The sequence below is a fragment of the Pinus tabuliformis genome, chromosome 4_1 (genome assembly GCF_031772625.1).
Source record: "Pinus tabuliformis cultivar Carrire ecotype Pingquan chromosome 4_1, CPIR1, whole genome shotgun sequence".
Taxonomy (NCBI): Eukaryota; Viridiplantae; Streptophyta; class Pinopsida; order Pinales; family Pinaceae; genus Pinus; species Pinus tabuliformis.
This window is the reverse complement of record NC_142303.1, coordinates 194,317,360-194,340,793: the sequence shown is the minus strand read 5'-3', so window position 1 is coordinate 194,340,793 and position 23,434 is coordinate 194,317,360. Positions and strand designations below refer to the sequence as shown.

General features: G+C 37.1%; 1 pseudogene; it reads left to right on the top strand.

The window, feature by feature from the left end:
- Nucleotides 1–5,670: 5,670 nt before the first annotated feature.
- LOC149174885 (uncharacterized) lies at nt 5,671–7,537 on the top strand (annotated as a pseudogene).
- Nucleotides 7,538–23,434: the final 15,897 nt, after the last annotated feature.

Sequence of the window (23,434 nt, the reverse complement as noted above, 5' to 3'; positions counted from 1 at the left end):
AACGCAGACCACCAGAAACCGTGAACCAAGCCAGAAACCGTTCACCGGATTTTCTCGGAGCGATTTGCCGACGAAGGAATAATCCGGGAAGGAGCTCCGATACAATTTGGAGCTGACACGTGGGTTAGCCCTGACGTAACGCAACGTCATTTTCTCGGAGGTTAATGTTCAGCACTTGTTGTGTTTCCGATATTGTTGTCCACCGTTGGATGTGCTCCCGTGTTCTCCGCCGTTGATCACCTAGAGCTGCATACGAACCCACATCAATTCAATGTTTTGCGTGGAGTAAATTAAAAGCATGGTTGACCATACCTTTCATTAATGCTTGTCATAAACTTAGGTGAATAGTTAAGTTTTTTACATAGGGCACGTAATGCATTTAGTTTTATATATACGGCATATATTTATTTAAGTGTTGACCATATGTAATGTAAAAAAAAAGGGGCCACGGTAATATAGAGTTTTTACGCATTATGTTTTATATAGCGAGCAAAACATATATGCTTGAGTCTTTTGCTCATTGTATTTTTTAAAAAAGGGAAAACACACAGCAGTGTGTAGAAAAAACAAGAACAGGGGTGTGAGTTTTTTTTTGGCGATGTAATTTTTTTTGTGTTGGCCATAGCGAAAAACCATGTGTGGTTTTGCACAGCAGTGCATAAGGAAAATGGTGGAGCGAATTTTGTAAGCCTGTGTAAGTTTTGCTTTTACAGCAGTATGTAAAATTGTTTTACACCAGTGAATGTGAATGGAGGTTTTACAACAGTAAATGTTAATGGGAATTTTTCCAGCAGTGTAAATTCTCATATGGAGACACAGTGAATGTTTTTTTTGTTTTAATGAATAGAAATATTTTATGGTGAAATCCTCTGTTCCTCAGTGAATTTTTTTAAGTCTTCTGTGTGCACAAAAGATCCTGGAGCAAAAGAAACAGAGCATTGCCTCTGTGTGTTTGAATATTTGGTTTTTGGTATTTTCCCCATCAAAAATACCCAACAATTATTTGGGAGATTCTTTTGGAAACATAAATGATCTCGCATAGAGAAATATGGAAGATTATGTAGGTATATTTCATTTTCGCATGGGATTTGAAGAGCATAGGTCTACAGGTATTGATTCATCAAATCTACATGAATCATATCCAAAGTGAGATAAACTCTTCTAATTTGGAGACCTTTAATATGTTAGCTGAAGTGCCCGAACAAACTGATACTCCAACATGTGGATACAGTTTTCTCCATGACGGTTACAATGTCGAAAGACACCCATATTTTATTTCACCCGGGGAAATATGGGATTTCTATTTTGAATGCAAGAATAATGGACGAATGCCCGATTTGCACTTAATTAATGTTGTTGATAGTTCATAGAGCAGAGTTACAAAAGGAAACTGAAGGAGTAGACGTTTTGAACATATTTATTCAAAATAATTCATATTTCATACAATAAAGCCAAAATACAAGTCACATAAATAGTGGTCCTGAGATCCAACCGTTTCTAAGAGAGGAGAATAATGTTGAGAAAATCTTTCAAGAAACTCTAGCCACTAAAAAACAAAATATGCCTACATTCTAATATAAGCATTATTATTTAATGCTTACATTTACATCATTACAAATAAAAATTACAATTAACATGTCACATCTATTTGAATGGTTTTTCTTGGCACTTATCCCCACTCTGAAATCTCCAGGCAACGCTCTTTTCACCACCACAATATTCGAACTTCCCATTCAACTCATTTAAGACAAAATCACCTCTAACCATCTTTGATGAACTTTTGATAATTGATGCTTCTTGATCTCCTCAAGGACAATCTTGATACTAGACCACCTATAGACATTCTCCCATCCATCAAAGTGCAACGAACTACACTTTTTAATAGTTATATAGGTGAGTTGTCTGATCACTGGGCATATTCAACAGTCAATTATGCAACTGCCCTTTCTACACACATGGATCTCATAATATCACTTGTAACTTATGCTCTTGAAGGCCCAAGCACAACAACACCCATCAGCATATAACAGAGTCACACAATCAAATTAGTTATCTGTTCTCTTGGCACCAAAGAAAGTTGAGAACTAATATTTTAAATTGTTCTAATCTATTCAATAATTGGTGTTTCATATAATCTAAAGTTTAGGAATAAACAAAATAATATTCAAATACCAAAAAACACAATAAAATATGAATTAGTCTCAACAGTGAAACCGGATTGATTGTAGGATTTGGTATAATCGATAATGCAACAATTAACTTCGTCATCGGAAGTCACAGTTGTGCTAGAACCAGAAAATGCATCGGTTGCAATGATGAAATCTTCACAAAAACAAGTAGCGTTCAACAATTCTGGTATTATAATGCGTCGTTTTACACACATATATCAAAATAAAAAATTGATGTCACTGTTCTCCCAGATAAACGACCACACAACCGTTTGCTATCGACATTCTGCAGTGGTGATGATTAAAGGTCTCGGTTGCAACTTGCGGGTTCAAGCTTCAAGGGGGCTTCTGGCCACCGAAAGCTATTAGAAGTAGAGAAAGGGAAGGAATCATGGGTGTTTCTGAGGCTACAAATAGGAAACATCTGAGGAGGCCAACAAGTCAGTCTAAGACAACTACACAGGAAAACCGACATTCGTTGATAGTATCCACAACCATATCTTTCTCGGTGTAAGTTGTCTATGGAAATGATCTCTCCCACAACAAAAACAAAGTGACAATTGGTTTCAATATATCGATCCAATTTTTTCAAATCAAACACCCTGGTCCTCTAAGAACAACATGAAGATTCGAGGGGTTTTCACCTACACTCAATCATATGTAGCTCACAACAATTCTTGTTTGAAACCTTGACGGCTTGATGGCTTCACATCAATGAATCACGCTCGCCACTGCAAGTACGTTGTGACATATGGATTGTTCCCACACTGACTCCATCCTCTAATCCGATTGAGTAAAATTTCTTTGATTCCGTCTCACACTGCATAACTCACAAATCGGCCTTCGATATTGCTTTATCCACGACTCAACTTTGCATGTTTTCTGGTCCACTCGTTAGACACACACTAATGTTATTAAGCTCAACACAACGCACAATTGCAAGCACTCCGCACAGCCTGCAATATCTATCATGGTGCAAAGGAAGGTAGGGTAATTGAAGTGAATAGAGAGGTGTGAACATAAGCGATAGTGTTGAAAACGAATTTTGGGGTCCCTTCGTTTTTAATATTTTTACTGGCTTGATCTTGGGACCTATGGGTTATGGGCCCATGAAGCCTATCTGAAACTTCTCACAGTCTTCTCAACATAATTGCGCAGCACTTCCCACTGATCCAACCACAATGAAAGACATCTCTCGCCAGGCAGCTGCTTCCGATTCTTCATCTGATTCATCTTCATCATCATTTATATCCAGCAAAATCTTATCTCGTTGTTTGTGAAAAATGTCCACTTCATCCTCCATGTCCTTTTTTGTGAAGGATTTGACTTGATTTTAGCCGGGGCGCTTCTGTCCTGGGCGTTTCCGTTCTTTGCTGACGAACTCTCTTCTTTGCTTGCCTCGCCCCTTTGCTCCGACGCAATCACTAGTAAGGGACTCTGTGGGTTAGCCTTGCTTGCTCAGCTATACCAAACCAGATTTATTATATAAGTGCTGGCTCGTTTGATGAATAAAATCAACTTCCTCTACAGTCATTGCCTGCGACAAGCTAACACCGTCTCCTGAAGCTTCGACGCCTGCGTTTCCTCTATCGCCATCAGGCTCGCCCTCGAGGTCGACAACCAGAGTACGAGCCCAGGGAGTCTCTATTTCCCTGTCTTCATCATCAGAGCTAGCAATGTCCAACACAGAATCTTTAGGACGCTTCTTACGCTTTGCTTTGGCCAATGTTCCGAGGATTAACTCTGTATTTGCATCCTCTTCATCTTGTTCAACATCATGACAACTACAAACAAAATACCTGAAAAATGAAAACACTTTAAATGCCTAAATGATGGGGACAACATTTTCCAAAGCTGGTTCTCCACATCATCGGCCGACTTGACAAACACGCCATGGCTTCAGAAAATCCAAATCGCTGGCAAACCATTCAAAACAAAAAATACAGACATAAATTCACAAAAACACATTTGTATTATGTACAAACTCAGATTACAATTTTAAGGCATTTCAGCCTTAATCAAAATTCTCCAACAACTACATTTTCCCTCTCTCATACACATAAGTTTTTCTCCTCTCCTTGATTCCCTCATGAATCCTTAAGTTCTTTATACATACATTCAGTTTTAACTGATTTTTTAACTAAAATTAGTTCCTTGAATAGAATTCAGTTGTGGTTGGCTTGGTTGTCCGTGTGGTCGTCCACGTGTCTTCTTCTTCTAATTTTTTTTCATCGAGATGTCCGGATGCTCCTACATCAGACTCTCGAGGTACAAAAATTATGACCTCTTGGTCATATGCTCCCGAGCTACAAAAAAAATAATTATGACCTCCTGGTCATATGCATTTCCTTAGCAATTCTACCCACTGTTTCACTTCTTCAGTGGCACTGACTTCTGTGAACTGCAACCAAACCTCTGCAATAGCAATTCCTCCCTGCTATTAGATGCCCTACCAAGCTTCTCTCCTAAGCTTAGTCCTCTCGGCATCTCGATGGTTCTCTCCTCTTGAACCAACTGAGCACTCCTGCTCCAGGTTTGCTGCAATCTTCTCACCTCTTCTTTCTTCGCATGCAAAAACTCCTCTCCGTAGGAAATCTTTTCTCGCTCTAATACCATTTGATGAAAATGAATTCTCGGGTCTCTTCGTTTTCAATATTTTTACGGGCTCGATCTTGGGACCTGTGGGTTATGGGCCCACGAAGCCTATCTGAAACTTCTCACAGTATTCTCAACATGATTGCGTAGCACTTCCCACTAATCCAACCACAATGAAAGACATCTCTCGCCAGACAGCTGCTTCCGGATTCTTCATCTGATTCATCTTCATCATCATTTATATCCAGCAAAATCTTATCTCGTTGTTTGTGAAAAACGTCCACTTCATCATCCATGTCCTTTTCCGTGAAGGATTTGACTTGATTTTGGTCGGGGCACTTCTGTCTTTTGCCAACAACCTCCTGGCATGGCCGTTTTCGTTCTTTGCTAACAAACTCTCTTCTTTGCTTGCCTTGCCCCTATGATCTGACGCAATCACCAGTAAGGGACTCTATGGGTTAGCCTTGCCTTCTCAGCTATACCAAACCAAATTTAGTATATAAGTGCTTGCTCATTTCATGAATAAAATCAACTTCCTTTAAAGTCATTGCCTGCGACAAACTAACATCGTCTCCTGGAGCTTCGAAACTTGTGTTTCCTCTATCGCCATCAAGCTCGCCCTCGAGGTCGACAACTAGAGTACGAGCCCAGGGAGTCTCTATTTCCTTGCCTTCATCATCAGAGCTAGCAATGTCCAAGACAAAATCTTCAGGAAGTTTCTTACGATTTGCTTTGGCCAATATTCTGAGGATTAAATTTGCATTGGCATCCTCTTCATCTCGTTCAACATCATGACAACTACAAACAAAATACCTAAAAAATGAAAACACTCTAAATGCCTAAATGATGGGGACAACACTTTCCAACGCTGGTTTTCCACATCATCGGCCAACTTGACAAACACGCCATGGCTTCAGAAAATCCAAATCGCTGGCAAACCATTCAAAACAAAATTTACATACATAAATTCACAAAGACACATTTGTATTATGTACAAACTCAGATTACAATTTTAAGGCATCTCAGCCTTAATCAAAATTCTCTAGCGACTACATTTTCCCTCTCTCATATGCACAAGTTTTTCTCCTCTCTTTCTTGATTCCCTCATGAATTCTTAAGTTCTTTATACATACATTCAGTTTTAACTGATTTTTTAACTAAAATTAGTTCCTTGAACAGAATTCAGTTGTGGTTGGCCTGGTTGTCCGTGTGGTCGTCCACGTGTCTTCTTCCTCTAATTTTTTTCCACTGAGGTGTTCGGATGCTCCTACATCAGATAGGCAGGCAAATAGATGATCTAGCGAACCATGAATTTGGAACGCTGAAAAACATTCACTCTTCACACTTTACTGCAAACCTATGTACATAAATCACTCTCAAATCTCTCCCATTTTCCTTCCTTTCCTTCCTTTCCCGTAAGGGAATCAGGCCAGAGCAGGCTCTGATACCAAACAGGAAATTGGAGGAGCAAAAATTGTGGATAGATTCATTCAAAACAATTTGTATTCCACACAACAAAGCCAAATTACAAGCCACATACATAGTGGTCATGATATCCAATAGTTTCTAAGACAAGAGAATATTGTTGAGAAAACCTCTCAACATAATCTAGCCACTAACAAACGAAATCTGCTTAATTTTAATGTAAGCATTATTCCAAGTGTTACATATTGGAGTGGAGTCATTATTTTTCATGCCCGGTTGGAAATGATTGTATGATTTATTGAAATGGTTCGGAAAAGTAGCATTTACCCTAAAATCGAAGTGGAAATTTGGTTTCCCTTCTGAAAAATATGTTTAGGATACTGCAGGTCATGTTAGCTGTATTTATCACCAGACATTGGGTATACCTGCAGGTGCACATGGTTCTTTTCGAGATTTCCAAGTGGATGCAATAAATTTAGAAGTGTCTTTGTGTTACTCTCTTGAAAATGACTCGGATATCATATCTTGTAAATAATGGTAGGCTTCTTGAAAAGGTTCTACGTTCAACAAATAACTTGCTCAAAAGTTTCACCAGTCTTTATTTTTGTACTTCCTAACCTCTTCTAGTAGATTTATTTCTATTTGAATCTACATGATACCCTTTGCTCTTTTTTTTGTTCCCCTCGCAATCCTTGTTGCAACCCTATTCTCATATATAAGTGGTTGTTTGAACCCATTAGCCAAGTATTATGGTGGATCTACCCCTCAAGATTATTCTAAATCAGAATTAACTCATACAAATATACTAAAGTGAACCTTAGGTACTCATACCTCAACTCAAGGGATAGATGTCATCAATTTAGGCCTCAAACTTCTTTAACAAGAATGGTTTAATGTGGCAAAAGTTGTTCTCCATGTTCACTTGTGGGCAACTGCAATGGTAATGTTTCTTTATATGATATGTAGACTCTAAACATAGGCATTCAAGATGGAGTTACTAATTTGGGCTACCTTATCCTATTTTGTATTATTTGTGGGACATGGTGTTTTAGGTGTAATTTATCCCTAAGTTTGGCATATGAAAAGACGTAGACAAGGAACACCATAATGAAGGTTGGGTTGCTTTGAAAGCATTTACTCTTGGAACTACTACTATTGGCTTGGTGATTATGCTATTTATTAACTTTATTGTTGCACAACTAGTGTTTACTTTTCTATAGGAGGACTCGACAGGGTATTCAAGGCATACCACATGTTGCTCCTGCGCATTAAGTTATGTCATGTAGCTCATTGTGTCATTAAAGGTGGATAATGCTAATGTTGATGAAGAGCCAAATGCAGCAACATGAAAATTGACTTTGTTTACCACTACATGTTAATGACTCATAATAGTACACCCCCTTTCTCGCAGAAGGGATAACGCTTGATTGATGTGTTTATGTTGTCCAACTATCATCATCAACCTAATCATCATGTTATTATGTAAACCCATTATGCATGTGTATAATGTAAATAATCTTAGCAGACCCGTGTCATGTATGTAACGACCTAGGTAAACCTACCTTCCTAGAGACAATCTCCATTCTAGAAGGTTTTTCATCTCACCAATTCATTTTCGAATAATCGACAGAGTTTTTCCCTCCAATCTTACCCCAAATATGGAATGGATTTTGATCTTAGGCGAGTCCTAGTGTTGTAGATCGATTCAATGTAAAAGTAATTTGAGAATAATCTTAACTATTTTGGTAGATTATTTTATTACAAATTAGTTGGTCTGCTGGATTATACTTGTGTCACATAAATGGGTAATCTGTGAAGGTCTATTACAAATGGGTTTCCCCATTATGATGTAAAAAATATGAAAATCATGATGTAAAGTGTCTTGAGGTTTGGAAAAATAATTTATCCCCTCATAGGTTAATTAATAAAAAGATTATGGCCCAAAATCAATTAAAATCATAAGTGAGAAATTTAATTATTCTAGGTCCTAGGTAAACTTAAATTCTCCAAAGGAAAAATTCGTCGGTCCTAAAACATTAAATTTTAAGAGGTCCATAGACTAAGGTAAATTAATTATTTTGATAAATTTTAAACCTTTGATCCCCGAGGTTGAGTCAAAGTCAACTTTGTTGGTAAATTAACTCAAAACTTTAATTTTTTAGTTAATTAAAATGCATTTAAATGAAAATTTCGAATTTCCTCAAAAATTAAATATTTCGACAAATGAGATTGTAATAATTTTTTATCTTCATCAACGGTCGAGATTACTTTGACAAGGACCACTTGAACTAGCCGTTGGAGGATTTACCTTTAAATATGAGGTCATTTGTTAGTGAATCTATCTAATCTTTGAATCGTGTGCTTAGAAAGAAGCTCGTGTAATATTTTTCTGGATAATAAAGAAAGTGTTTGGGGTTAATTTCTGATGGTGTTACTCTTCATGGGAATATTGTAAGATGTTTTATTTTCATGCATAATTTTTTCTAAAGCCATTGATGATAGCTTCTAAAGTGTGATTTGACTACAAGTATCCTGTTAAGTTGCTAGGGTTTGAATAATCATCTAAATTTTGAACATAATGGAAGTTATCTCTATTTGTCTAAGTTTTATTATTATTTTCTCGCTCTATTTTTAATGGCTAGATCAAATTTTGCAGGGAAATCTTGATTTACATCCTCGGGCATTAGGGGAAGTTTTCAGTTGGACCAGCCAACTCCCGATCTGTATTTCCTAAAGAGCCCAACTAAATTAGCTCCGGGCTTATCATAAGATTTTTGTTTTGTGATGCATGAGAGTTTCAAGTTAGCACCTCCATTTAATATATATATATATATATATATATATATATATATATATATATATATATATATATATATATATATATATATATATATATATATATACTTTTTCTTTGTGCGGCATAATGATAGATCTGGCTACTTAGAGCCTTCAACTTGTAATTATTGTAATTATTTAACTGAGTTTTTGGGGTTTTTAATTTCATCATTGTATATATTATTTCTAGGTGTTTTGTTTTTGTCATTGTAAGTACAGATCTGAAGGATAATTCTTGTTTGAAGCCAGATCTAGGCCTTGAAGGGTAAGATCTAGCCTCAATATCATTTGGTAGGGACATTTTCTTTAGAAAATTTCATGGCCTTGGGGTTTTAAAATTTAAATCTGGAGATTTTATAAGGGTTTCAAGGATAAATCTGAAGCAGAAGAATATCACTTTAATCACAAATTTCTGAGAATTTTTTTTAAGGGTTTGAACTACCAGCTTTTGGCTATGTTTTTCTTTCTCTAGAAAATTTCGATTTCTTTTTTACTACCTGGGGTTTTCGATCTGCTGCAAATTTCGATTTATTTCCTTCATAAACCCCTTATTTCTCCATCTGTACAAATCATCATGACTGCCATAACCTGCATTTTCTCCATCAAAATCCTATTATTTCCCACGTCTTCTCATTTCCTCCATCATTGTTGACTCCCCACAAACCCTTGCTCCTCATACTTCATTAATTCCATATGACCTGCATCCTCATTTACCCTTGCAGCGCCTTCTCCCTCACTCGTTCTCCTCTACTGCCACTCTCCCTAATGCTACCACCTTCCGCGGTCGAGTAGACCTACCTATCCTTAGGCTGCGGCCCTGTATTCTTCTTCCTCGACTTCTCTTTCACACGACCATTCTCATTCCACTACTGCAAAAAAAACATGTGTGTATCCCCTTATTTCCCTTCATGTTGCATTCCTCAGCCACTCTACTCTCCTCATTCAACTTACGTCTTGACATGCATCTCTTCCTCCGTCGAGCTCCTCCCACTACAACTCCATTTACCCTCCCTTGAGTTGCTCCCTTCCATCGCCACCAAACCTGCACACAAAACACACAAATTCATTTTTTCTTTTTTGTTTCATATGTATGAGTAAGGTTTAGGTTTGTTTCAAAAATAAATTTTGATTTCATTTTATTTGTTTTACTTTTCAATTTTTATGTTTTATTTAATTTTAATTGTTTTGTTTCATGTTTTTTTAGCTTAATTTATGATTTTATTTTTTATTTTTTTTTGGATTTCATTTCTTTTATTTTATTTTGATTTTTCTTAAAACATTCAAAAACATTTAAAAATCTAAAAACTAAAAAAAAAAATGAAAAAAAAGAACATTTTTGTGACTCTGAGATTGCTAAGGAATTAAATCAAAAGGAGAATTTATGTTCTCACATTTAAATTTTTTTAATTTTTATGTGGCCTACGATCCATAAAAAAAATAAATTTAATTAAGTATTTTTTATTTTTATGTTTGGTCACATTTTTTTTTTAATTATTATTAAACATTTTCCACATTAAACTTTGCTTCATAAGCTTAGCACATTAAAAATTTACCTAAGGGATAATTAAATTCTAATCTAAGTTTCCTTGGTGTTTTTTTGTGTGTTAAGTGTAAAATTTTGAACTTTGTGGTATCGATTTCTCTTTTGTCAAGTGCTATTAATGTTTTAGAATCATATCTAAAGATTGGATATAGGAGAAAGGTACAATCTAGAGAATCATTTTAATTCTAGAATCATATATTGCTTAGCAGTTAAATTTCATAGCTATTCATGGTGTTTAATTGCTAGAATATCTTGCATGCTAAATTTTTGAGCATTTACATTTAATTGTTCATGATCGTCACTTTCATCACATTTACAAATTGATCTGGATAACTTGTTTTCATTATGTTTATGGTTAACATAATATTAAGGCACTGGTCTAAAATCATTTATATCTTGAGGTTGCATTTGTTTTAATTGTTTGATATAACCATCTTGGTTAACCGTGAATTTTTTTATAATCATCAAGTTGTTCATCCTTAAGTCTCCTAGAGCTTGTGTTCCATATGTTACCCTCATTCATTCACCCTAAGGACTACCCCACTTGACTTGTCTAAGAAAGAGTCTAAACAGAGTGAGTAAGGATTAGAGTGAGAACCCTTACTCTGAGTGTTGTCATGGTGCTTAGACACTTTGTGTGACAACATTTTTTGGCATCGTTGTCGGGGACAATTTTTTTCTGTCCTTGATCCTCTCAATATCTTCTCATCTTTTGATCCTTTCATTTTCACCCATTCATCTTCATCTCAGATTCATTATATCATCTTCTGTGTCTAAGTTAGATTTTTGTTCAGGTGGAGACTCCACTTCCTTCATCTTCTATAGGGGTGTGTACTAGGAGGAACCCAAGTAGCGTGGCTAATCCTGATCCGGATCTTGAAAGGGATCTCAGATCTAGATTACACAAGCTCTCTTCTCGTACACTCAAAAATCTCAGCCAGGAAGTTTTGTGTAACATCCATTTACTCTTCTTGAATTCTCCTATTCCAGACATCATGGAAATATATGAGCCTCTTAACTTTGCTAACGTCCAAGGTCATCCCAACCTTCCTAATATTGGTATAGACAAGTTTCCCGCTTTCCAAGGAAATAATGCATTCACTGTTAAAAATCATTTATATGATTTTCATACTTGGTGGGCTAAATTCGCTAATGCTCATTATTATTAGGATTTGCAAATGAAATGCTTTGTCTTGCCCCTTGAGAAAGATGTAATGGATTGATTTAGTGATAGGCCTAATCATAACACTGATTAATTTGATTCCCTCCTTCATGCTTTTAGAGATAAATTTGGTGATAAGAAAGAAGATTGCTTTTTAGTAAAATCCAATAGCATCATTAAAAAGAAAGAAAACGAGACGTGTGAAGAATTTAATAAAAGTTTTTATGGTATGCTTAAAGAGATATCTACTAATTGCAAACCAATTGAGAAAATGCTTCTAGAATATTATCTCGATGCTTTCAATCCTGACACTTCTTATGAGCTAAGAAGGTCCAAGCATGTTGACTACAAGGCTTGTCAAATCATAGCTTTAGAGCTAGAAAAAGATAAGAAGACTTCTAGAAAATCTAAAATTCCTGGGTTTGATAGATCTTTTGTTAAATTAAAAGAAACTAAAGGAGAGGAAAAATAATTTGAAGAATAACCGATGCAAAAAGTTCTTAAAAAGTTGGAAAATATGGAGTTGAATCAAGCTAGGATGATTGTTGATCATGCTAAGGAAATAACTACATTACAGTCTAGGTTGATTCAAATGAAAAATAATCAACCTAGGGGTTAGAATAATAATAATCGAAATGATCGGCAGAAGAAAGGCCAGTCTAGTGAGTAGAGGCCTCCTCACCCTCTTGAAATGAATAATCTTCTGGAGGAGACCCTGCCTTATTGTAGAGCATGTGATGAGCTTCATGAAGAAGCCACTTGTCTTATTATCAAGAGAATCATGCATCATGAGATGCTTGGGACAAATAATCAGATAAATGTGGTGGTAAATAATATCATCTATCGCAGGAAAATTGGGAAGAGCTAAAGGGAACTAATCAACCCATCATAACTTTCACATATTCATATAGCATTAATAATTTTGGTTAAGAAACAGATGTCTTGGTTAAACGTTTTAGTGAGGAGCCTCCTCCTAAGCGAGTTCTTGAAATTTCTAAGGACAAGGGGCTATCCTACCAAATAAGAAGTCAAAATTATAATCAAGTTAATTCTCAAAGTCCTAACCCCAGATCAGCTTCTGGTATGAATATTGATTTAGGAGGTTGGTTTAATAACTCTAAAGTTTTGGTTCCTGCCACCGAAATAGTGAAGATCCCCTCCGAGAAGGCTAAGTTACGAAGTGTTATTGGCAGTACGCAGGTGAATGAGACTAAAGAGGAAACTCATGAGGCCTTCTATCAGGATACTCTCATGTATTTGCAAAGTATGGAATCCGATTAAAAAATGGAATTCTCCTTTTTTCATTACTTTGCTTGTTAATAATTATCGGTTATATAACTACATGTTTGAATCTGGTGCTTTTGCTTCTTTGATGAATAAGAGAGTCATAGAACAACCTAATTTTAGGATATCTAGGCCTTACTACAACATATATGCCATGGATTTTGTTGTAGCGGTTGCAACACCCTCCAAAAGTTTGGCCTGCATCCAATTTTAGAGCCTTCCTTTGGTTTTTCCTTGATTTTTGCAAACACTCAGGATCATCCCATGAGCTCGTGTCGAGTTTTTGCACCCTCCTCACTTGACTATTCACTGGGTATCTTTTAGTATGTTGGTCACCATATCATGCTTGCAGTCATGTTCTAGCTATGTTCACAGGTCGTCTTCGTGTGTACAAGTTGTATTTGCTATGTAAGAATTTGTCACACTCACACACGAAGTTGTAAGCAATGTCGCGCAAGTGTCGTCGCGGTCATTGAATGATTCATCTCAAGTGTCACCCTTGTCACTCACACCCATTGGTCAGTCACACTAATCATGTTGTCTTGTTGGTTCAAGGTGTCTTGTCATCGAGTCGTGTTGAGTGTGTGTTTGCAAGGTCATACATGCACATGTTCACTCGCTCACACACTTAGTTATTTTGCTAAAAATCTATTGATCATACCACCATCCAATAGCCAGAACTCCAATGAGTTGCACTTCGTAGTCGCAGCCCTCAGTGATCATGTACCGCTCCACAGAATTGCACAGGGCTTGAGGCTGCCTCTCAGGTAGTTTGCACTGCACAATCCTGGAATCAACTCAACTAACTGTCACCTAGAACAAGGGAGAATTTTCTCAACAAGTCATCTCAATCTACGCTACCCGTAAGCAAATCTATAAAGCTTCCCACTGGTCAACAGAGAGTTTGATCGGGCAGTGACTAAGGGTTTCACTCCTCCAAAAAATTGTGGAGAAGTTGCCATCGTGCCTGCCTCCATTGACTGAAGAAATTGCAGAGACATGAAGTACAAGCACCCACTCCCTATCACTACATTGTCCTTGAAATTTGTGTAGTTCTATCAGCCAGTCACCCTATTAGCTAGCCTGCTGCTCCTCCTGAAAACTGCATAGTTTTCTTGGGTTGTCCTCCAGCTACCTGATACCTCGCTCAACCCAGAAAATGTGGAGAGATGTATTGCAGGGCAGCCTCCCAGTTCTGTGCAGTTTTGGCCAGCAAGCTCTCGTAGCCCGTTAAGAGCCTCCTTGAAGAATCTGCACAAATTTCACTACCAGTGTCCTCCCTACTGCCTACACTGCCTCCGTAGAAAAATTGTGCAGTTTTTTCGTCCAACAGAGCCAGATCCAATTGATGGTCACTCTTGTTTTGGACTGCTCATCTCAGCCTCCCAATTACCTCTGCGCAATTTTCCTTGATAGTGCCCTGGAGCCCGCATCTTGTCATAAAATGTACTCTATGCAGTTTCAGAGCCTTGTCCTCTCTCCCGGTCACCTGCACCCAAAAACGAAAGATGATGCATCATGGTAGACTAGGCTATTTCTATATTTGATGTTGTCTCATCATGAGTGATTACAGATACAGGTACATGGATGAGACATGACGTGACGATGAATGGGATGAACAAGGAGCGCATGCTGGGAGACTTGTTCGTGAATGGATGAACACATTAAGCATTCCAAGTAGCAACGAAGGGGATATATGCACATGAAACATCAAGGGAACACTGAGACCATCGAAGACTCCGCACACCTTGCCATGTAGAGGTGAAGCTATGATACACCAAGAGCACACTCATCACTCATCACCACTATGGCTCAACATGGACACCACCTTCAGCATGAACATGCCAACATTGTTGTGTTGAGTCATGTCATGAGTCATCTCGGCCACATCACTACTGTGGGCCATACTGTTGTAATCAATGTAATGTAACATGGAAGTCAAAGAGTCTCACATGTAATGTTGAAGAGTCATGTAAGTCAAACAATCATGAAGGAAGTCAAACAGTCACAAGGGTCAGCTTCACCCTTGACTACATGGACCCCTCATTTGTACATGCAAAAGAATTTTCACCTTGGTGCCTCCCATATAGACTTGAGAGTCTGTAGTCTTTTCTTTAAGGAGGGAGCAGTGGCTCCAATGCCCCGCTATTGAGGTTAGTGATGTATAATGTACCAATGTGTCTTGGAACTTTTGCTTAATTCAGAAGCCTGATAACAGGCCATCACGTTTTCACACATGTATTGTATTCGTTTGTAAGACTATCTTTGGACGCTTGTAATGCATGTTGCTTTAACCTATATTAAGATATTTGAACTATTTCAGTTGTTCTAGTACATATGATTTTGAAAATGTGTTGTATCAGTTATTAACATTGTCCCGCCCCTGTGGAATATTCTGCCGGACACTCAACAAAATCATTCTCGTAAACTTTCTATAATGACTGCCGCACTTTTGTGGACTAATCCACTGGGTGTTGTATGTGTTATCTGTTCACTTTGTGTTTTTGTGACTAATGCATACATATGGACTACTCCGCTAGAAGATCCACATGCCTACTGTTTTGTGTATCTGTGATAGAGTTGGGACTATTCCCTTTCGACTTGAGACTCACCCTCACCCTCTCCCTCTGCAGTGAAATAACCTTAACACAAGTAACACTAAGCACTCACCAGGCATACGAACCTTTCTGTTTGAAGACAAAGAACTCTCATGTGCTGGCAAGTAAGATCTAAGGCAAACCTTTAAGATAATGGCAATCAGGCCATCATACCGGATGGGACTAGTTGGGACTTCATACCTGGAAGATCCCTTGAACGCTGGCGAGTATAGCACCATCAACATTTCTAGTGCTAGAAGGAGGGCCATGAGTTTTTTATGGCTGAAATTCATCTCACCTCAACTCATCAATTATCTGGTCAAGGCAGTAACTCGCACTCCCTCTCACATACGTGCAACTCTGAAATTGGTTACTCCTCACCTCCTAGACATAAGCACGAAATTTCTTATTAGCACCTCCACTCTGTGCGTCCCATCACCTGTCAGTTTTCCAAAGTAGTCGAACTGATCCCAGGAATGCAAGATCTTCCATAAACATCAAAGAAGCCAAAGACCACTCCCACAAGAGTTGTTGTATTATCGGAGGAAGAAGAAATTCTTGCCACACTTGAAGGTCTTGCAGAAGTTTTTGAGAATGGAGAGGAACCTCTAGTCTTCCGACAGGGAGAACAAGACACCCTCGTGATATTGGGCGCAGACTCCGGTACAGGAGGCAGAGGGGAAGGTAGGGGAGGAGGCAGAGGCAGAGACAAACCAACATATTCTGAGTCGGAACCATCAGATTCTGAATAAATGGAGGACGAAGAAGAAGAAGACATGGCTGACCAAAACTTGGAATGGATGACTCAGGGACCATTAGCTCTCCTGGGTGCTTTGCATGGGATGCCAAAGCGTTCAGAGAGGATGTTGACAAAGTATGACCCTGAGAGAACAATTAAGGAAGAAGACCACTTGGACAACTTCTACCTATAGCTACAAACACTTGAGGTACAATACGATGACGTTGCATGCAGATTGTTTCCGTGTACCTTAGATGGCCGAGGAATAGTATGGTATGACATCCTTCCTATCAACTCCATCTAGAATTGGGGTATGTTCAAAAGGATGTTTTTGGAAAAAATTGTTGATGGAAAGACCTTGGCCATGTTGCTCAAAGAGTTGGGAAATCTGATGATGGAATCTAAAGATAAGGTAAAATATTTTAATTAGATGTTTTTGTGCATATTGAACAAGTTTGAAGTAGACACAAAACCTCATGACTCCATCACTGTCGACTATTATATGTTAGAACTGCCAACCAATATTGCATAGTTCATCAAGCGAGCTATGAAACCAATGTTACTTGAGAACTATGAAGAGATGATCACTGTGGAAAAATACTTGTGCACGATTGGAGCCATCAAGGAGGATGAACCAACAAAAGATTCCAGATATGTGAATAGGAAGCCCCACGTTGTGGCAAGCATGAATAAAGAGAAGGAAGCAAGTGACATTAAAACCCTTACTCGTCTTGTCAAGAACTTGACAACAAAAGCGTTTAAGTTGAAACAATGAATGATCGACACATCTATGAGCAACTGACCTCCTAGACAATAGAAGGGAAGCATGTTATTAGGCAGCAACTGCTTCCGAGTTAAAACTGCGCAGAGCTCCAACATAATGTTCGAGACGAAACTGTGTGCGAATGAATATTTTTACTCATTCCATGAAGACATGCACCCGAAAGGGACTTGTGTGGAATGGAAATGCATTGCACACTCAATATGAAATAGTGCACTAAATGCAGTAAACAATGCACAATAGTAGCCGAGAGGCACATACGATGAGGGAGATGCTACATCTAATGAGGCACCCAACACTGGGTAGGTGATAAACATGTATCAATGCTCGCAAGCAGCACCAAAAATGAACATTGAGAAGTAGCCCCAAAAGAAAAATGGTCGATACAATCTCAGAACTCAAGGGGCTCCCCCTACAATTGGGGAAATGCAAGAAAAGCTTGAACTATTGAGGAAGGTTAATCCACCAGCCATCCAAAAGAATAAAACACAAAGCAAGCCCAAGAAGACTGTTGTGAACAAGAGTACGTCCATGAACAATAAACTTCAAAACATTATGTAGGACAGTACAAACACGAGTTTAATCCTGAACATCTTGGTGAGTTTACCTGCTCTTGATTACAACATTGTGGAAGATATGAAGAAAAATCATGCAAACATCTCTTTGTTCAAGTTAGCTAAGATCCAAGGTCAGCAAGATATTATGTTGTGTGCATTGGGGAAAACATCCACAAACAGCACAACCTCTACTAGCAAGGGAGCAAGCACATCTCCCGGTTCACTCACACTGCACTTAACACACTCTGAATGGAAGAAGCAAACTCTGTTTTCCCTCCATTCTTTATTTCATTTGAAATCTTTAATTGCAATGTTCACAACTATTTGGTTGATTTTAGCGCATCATCCAATGTCATGGCACTCTCCATTGCCAAGAAGATCAATGTGCAATGGAGCAAGACATTTGCGTAGATCATCCAACTTGATCGGATATGTGTACCATCCATTGATGAACTTCGGGATGTGATCAAATTATTATCTCATGATGGTTGAGTTCACCATTATATCAACATTGTCATTGTGGACATACCATAAGCATACGACTTACTGCTTAGCAGAGACTGGTACAACAAGTTGAATTAGTAATTTCCTACAGAGTGGTCACACATGTGGCTTCCATACTAGGGAAAGAGTAATCAGGTATGAATGTTATTCGAGAGATACATGAGACAAAATGTCACTCTCATCAATGTTGAGAATTATCTGTTGGCTTTTGCGAAGCTCATGTTCGACAACCGTCTCTTGGAAACAATGTTGGGGTGTTATCTCACTGTTTGGGCTCATTTATTGACTAAATTAACACAAGTATTTAATTATCAATCCGGGTTTGTAAAACTTGGAGGCAAATCCACTGTATATGGACATCAGATATAATCAAGTTTAGAAGATAAAATTTGAAGAATTAAGGAAGTACATATTACAAATATAAACCTATTTTAACAATTTCTACTTCATTTATGTAATATATGAGGGGAGAGACTCCTAACTTAGGAGAACCAGGTTGTCCTTCCCTACAATACTACTTTCATGAAGATAAATCTAAGAGCACTAATTAACAATGGTTTATGATGCAGAAGATGTAGAAGAAGATTCTCCTAACTAAGGAGGTCCAGATTGTCCTTCTTCACAATCCTACTATATCACAATCACCATTGCTTCAAACCAGAAATGCAGAAATAACTTCAAATGAGAAATGGAGAATGAAATTCAGTTTTAGTTCAAGATCAAATAGAAGGGGAATTTAACTTAAATTCCTTTTGTGTCCCTTCATATGTAGATTAGAATTAAACCAATATTCATTTAGCAATCATAACACATTTAAATACATTTGAAAAAAAAACTAGTCTATGAAAACTATGAAAATTGAACCAAGAAGTGTACCTAGCTTGGTGTGGGGGCCCTCCACCCTTGCCTTGCAGACTTGAAGAAATCTCAGCTACAGCAAATTTAGTAAATCAACCAAGCATGAACAACAAATTGGAATGAAACAAGTTCTTCAAATTAGCTCCCAACTCCAATTATACAAAAGTTACATACAAATTCCATTACAAAAGCCATCAAAGTCTCGGCTTTAAATAGAGGTTTAATGAAACAAACTGATCTATATTATCTGTAACACTCATATCTACTCATATCCACCTATCTAAGTCGAAATCATCCAATTCATCCCAAGAAATATTGTCAATCCCATAAAATCTCAAAACTGCCCTATTTCCTAGGGATTTTCTGGTGACTAGTCATGTTTGGCCAGCCTTGACCGTGCCTAATAAAGCTTGTTCTGGCCGAACCAAGTGGAGTTAGCTTAGTCCTAGTTCCCAAGTTGTCCATCCATGCATCAAAATCGAGCCCAAGTGTCCTGCAAACATGTCATCCACATAGTTATTACGAGAATTTCTGATTCAGTCCAAAATTGCACTTGAAACTCAAATTTCATAAAAACTTCTGGAAATTGCAAAATTAAAATTAAACACCTGAATATGCATAAAATACATAAAAATGAGATGGATGTGATGGAAAATATAAGTATTTAGTAGGTTTCCCTAAGCAGAAATAGACCAAAACTGAGGGCCAACATCTCCCCCTTGCTGATCTTCAAGCATGTCCTCATGCTTGTCTTTGTCTCATTGATCTTCTGCCTCTGTATGCTGACCTCCCTTGCTATTCTACCGATGGCTCTGTCTCTTGAAGATGAAGCTTTCTCTTGAGCTACCTGTAAAAGGATATCTATGCTTTCATGTACTTCTTTTCTTTTCTTGTGGATGACTTTCTTTACAAATATATCATTCTGGATGAGCGGCTTTAGAGAAGACAACAAATAAAACTTGAATTTTGCAATACATTCTGACATAGGATCCATGTCCCTATCAAATCAACAATTTTACTCAAAGGATCCAATATCCAGTTGCTCTTACATCTCATTAAAAGAAGCAAAATTTTTTATGTCTAGGCATTCACTTTCAATTTAGCCACTAGTTTACCCATGCAATCTGCAAAATATGGGTTGAAAGAACCATTAAAATATCCCAAATAAAAATGAATTTGAGAAAAATGTTACTTTGGATTCTAATTAGGCTCGTTCTGAAGAAAACCCATGTTTTCGTTTTTCAAATTTAGAAAAAGGCAACAAAAAACAGTGGCTTTCAAAAATCGAAATGCCTTTCTGAGATTGAATGATCACTTAATTTGAAATCAAATTTTTCTCTTCAAATTTTTCATTAGTATCGTGCTTACTATTTTTCTAATGCCCTTGATAAAGAGATGAGACCAATCCTCAAAAATATGAAGTTACTGCTTCCGCAAACACAAAGCTTTGACATAAAAAGATTATAAAAACATAATAAACATGTTTTTATTAATCTATTTCTTATATTCTATCCTTTGTTTCATCAATTTTTTTTTTCAAAAACTCCTTTGTCTCTGTCTTTGCAGCATCTCTGCTCTTTTCATGCAAACAAAATATCCATCTTTATACACACTTCTGTAAGAAAGAAATTGAACTCTGTTTTGGAAAAGAAATATACAAAAAAATGAAATCATATCATAATTCCTCCTTTCGATTTTCATTTTTCTTAAGATTGTTGAATTGAAGCCATTGTATGTGCACTCGTACCTTATAATCAACGAATTTCTTTTCTCATTATGAACCTTGTACACTGTTTTCATTGATCATTTCCATTTTGAAATCAAACTGAAATTCATGTCATACTGTTTGATAAATTATAGTTGTAAACTTGGCTGCTATACATTTTACAAAACTACACAAAGCTCCTTATTTCATGCAATCAAAATATATGAACAGACTCTGTTTTAAATTCCCGTGGAAGATTTTTCATGCACCACTGAGTTCATTTCGTTTTTTTTAATCTCCAGCTATGTCACCGTTTATTGATTGTGCAATTAAGCCCACTGCATGTGCATTTAAGCTCACTGTATAAACACTTCTTTTTATTAGCAGACTTGGCGATTTCATGGAATATCGAAATCGATTTACCAGATTGTTGTTGAAGTGTCGTGATCCCCTTGATTCGTGGCCCAATTAGCTGCATTTCATATCATTTCTCCCTATTAAACACGCTTATTTGTTGACTGGTGGCATAAAGGAATTTTAAATAAATGACAGACAATTCTGAACAAAGACTTCGGCAATCATGATCCCGACTTTACCTCTGCGATCTTCTTCAAAATAGAAGGAAATCAAATCTAGTCTTATCTGATTTGTTTCCACGAGATTTTGGGCAACCAACGGCGCTATTTACCCACTTATCTCTGCATAGACTCAGCTATTTTTACTTACCTCCTCTGTCAAAACGTTTTTAATGCTTTTAATCCTCTGGCTGCTATTCTCCTGAGCTTTCAAGGGCTGTGATGGAAAAAATTCATGATTCTGAGCTGCAACAATGGTAGAGCTCTTCTTTGCTGAACGTACAGGGCTCATTTCAAAACGTTTTTACCATTGACTGTAGCTGTACAGGGTTTCCGCTGTTTTTTTTTTTTAAACGTTTGACTGTTTTCTTATTACCTTTGTTGTGCTCTGACTGGAATGCAACGTGGCTTTTTTCTCTGTGTTTTTTTTTAAAACGTTTTGACCCATTTCCTATACGATACTTCACATTGCTTGATCATAATTTTTAAAAAACGTTTTCATGGTTCTGCAGCACAGATTTCTTTGTTCTGCGTCATTCATGGTTGCATCCTTCCTGTGGCCACGTTGCATAATAGCTGAGAGAGTGTGTTCAGCAACACACAGGGCTTTTGACCAAAACGTTTTACTTCTCTGTTAATACGCACAAAGTTTTTCTGCTTGTGCAAAACGTTTTGACCATTCACTGTTTGGTTGTTGTCCGCTGACCGGAATGTTGTGCACATATCATTAAGCTTTGTTGCATATCAAATCACCCTACCTTTGACTGTTTGTTTTTGTTTTGATTTCCATGTTGTTGCATGAATCATGGTACTTTCGGCATTACCTATGACGTTTTGAATTCATCATTTAATTTTGAATTGTATTTCCATAAGTATGCTATGATAATAACCTTACCCCATCATATTACTATATACTTGCCACCAAATCGTTTTTGCCATTATAACTCACACCATCGTATCATATTACCATTTCAATAGTATTACTTTTCATGAATTATTTTGTATGTTTTCTTATAATGCGCACATCCCATATGTTTGGTAATATATCTCTTTAATTTTAAAATGACCATTATGGTCACATTTAAAATTATTTCCCATAATACTAATGTTTTATTTGTGGTGCAGGTTTCAACTTATTAAATCCTCACTTTGATCCCTTTTTCTTTATGGAAAGATACTTAGGGTTAGGGTTATGAAATGAATATGGAATGATAGTTAAATGGGTAGGATAATGAATATGGAAATGAATATAATGAATAGGAATGTGGTTAATGGAGGAAAGGATAATGGATATGAATTATAATGAATGGAATGTAAATATAAGACTAGGTCTAAGATAATGGGTGATGTAATGAATATATGCATTCAGGTATTAACTCAATTTTAACAAAGTCTAAAAATTTCTACAAAAATTTGAATTTACAAGAGCAAGAGAACTTACTATACGTGTACTTCCCTGATAGTATTGGATGAATGCTGCTCTTCTTTAACAATATTGGATGAGATTGTCTTGTTCGAATATCGTAGATAGATAGGGCTTATTTATGCTTTCTGTTCTAGCATTCTTCATTGATTCTGGTCCATTGATTGTTGATGTCGTTCAGGTCCCTCTGAAATTGATTCATGTTAACTCAGGTCCCTTCTGTCATGTACATTTTTATGCAATATATACATGTGTTTGTTAACATTTCAGGTCCCTCTGCAATTGACTTCAAAAATATTTCAGGTCCCATCTGCCAACAATACAAGTTCCGTCGTCAATTCAGCTGTACAACTAAGTATCTTTTTGTGAACCTTCCCCCTTGCTGATGGGAAGACTTGTCCTCAAGTCTTGTTTATTTTGGAGGATGATTCCTGCAAACTCAAACTAAAGAAATGGTAAAACAAAATAGAGAATTCATATTGGCCAAACAAGTTGGTTTTCCTATATGAATTCGAGTTTGTATTGTGCCACTTTCGTGGATTTTCACAACCAAACTCCTTTATTATTTTTGACCTTTTTCTATTTTTTTCTTTTCTGAATGGAGGTGGGGTGTAATCAAGGATAATTTTAGGGGCGAATGTTCGCCCTTTGGCGAAATTAAGGGGTTTTAAATTTTTAGTGGG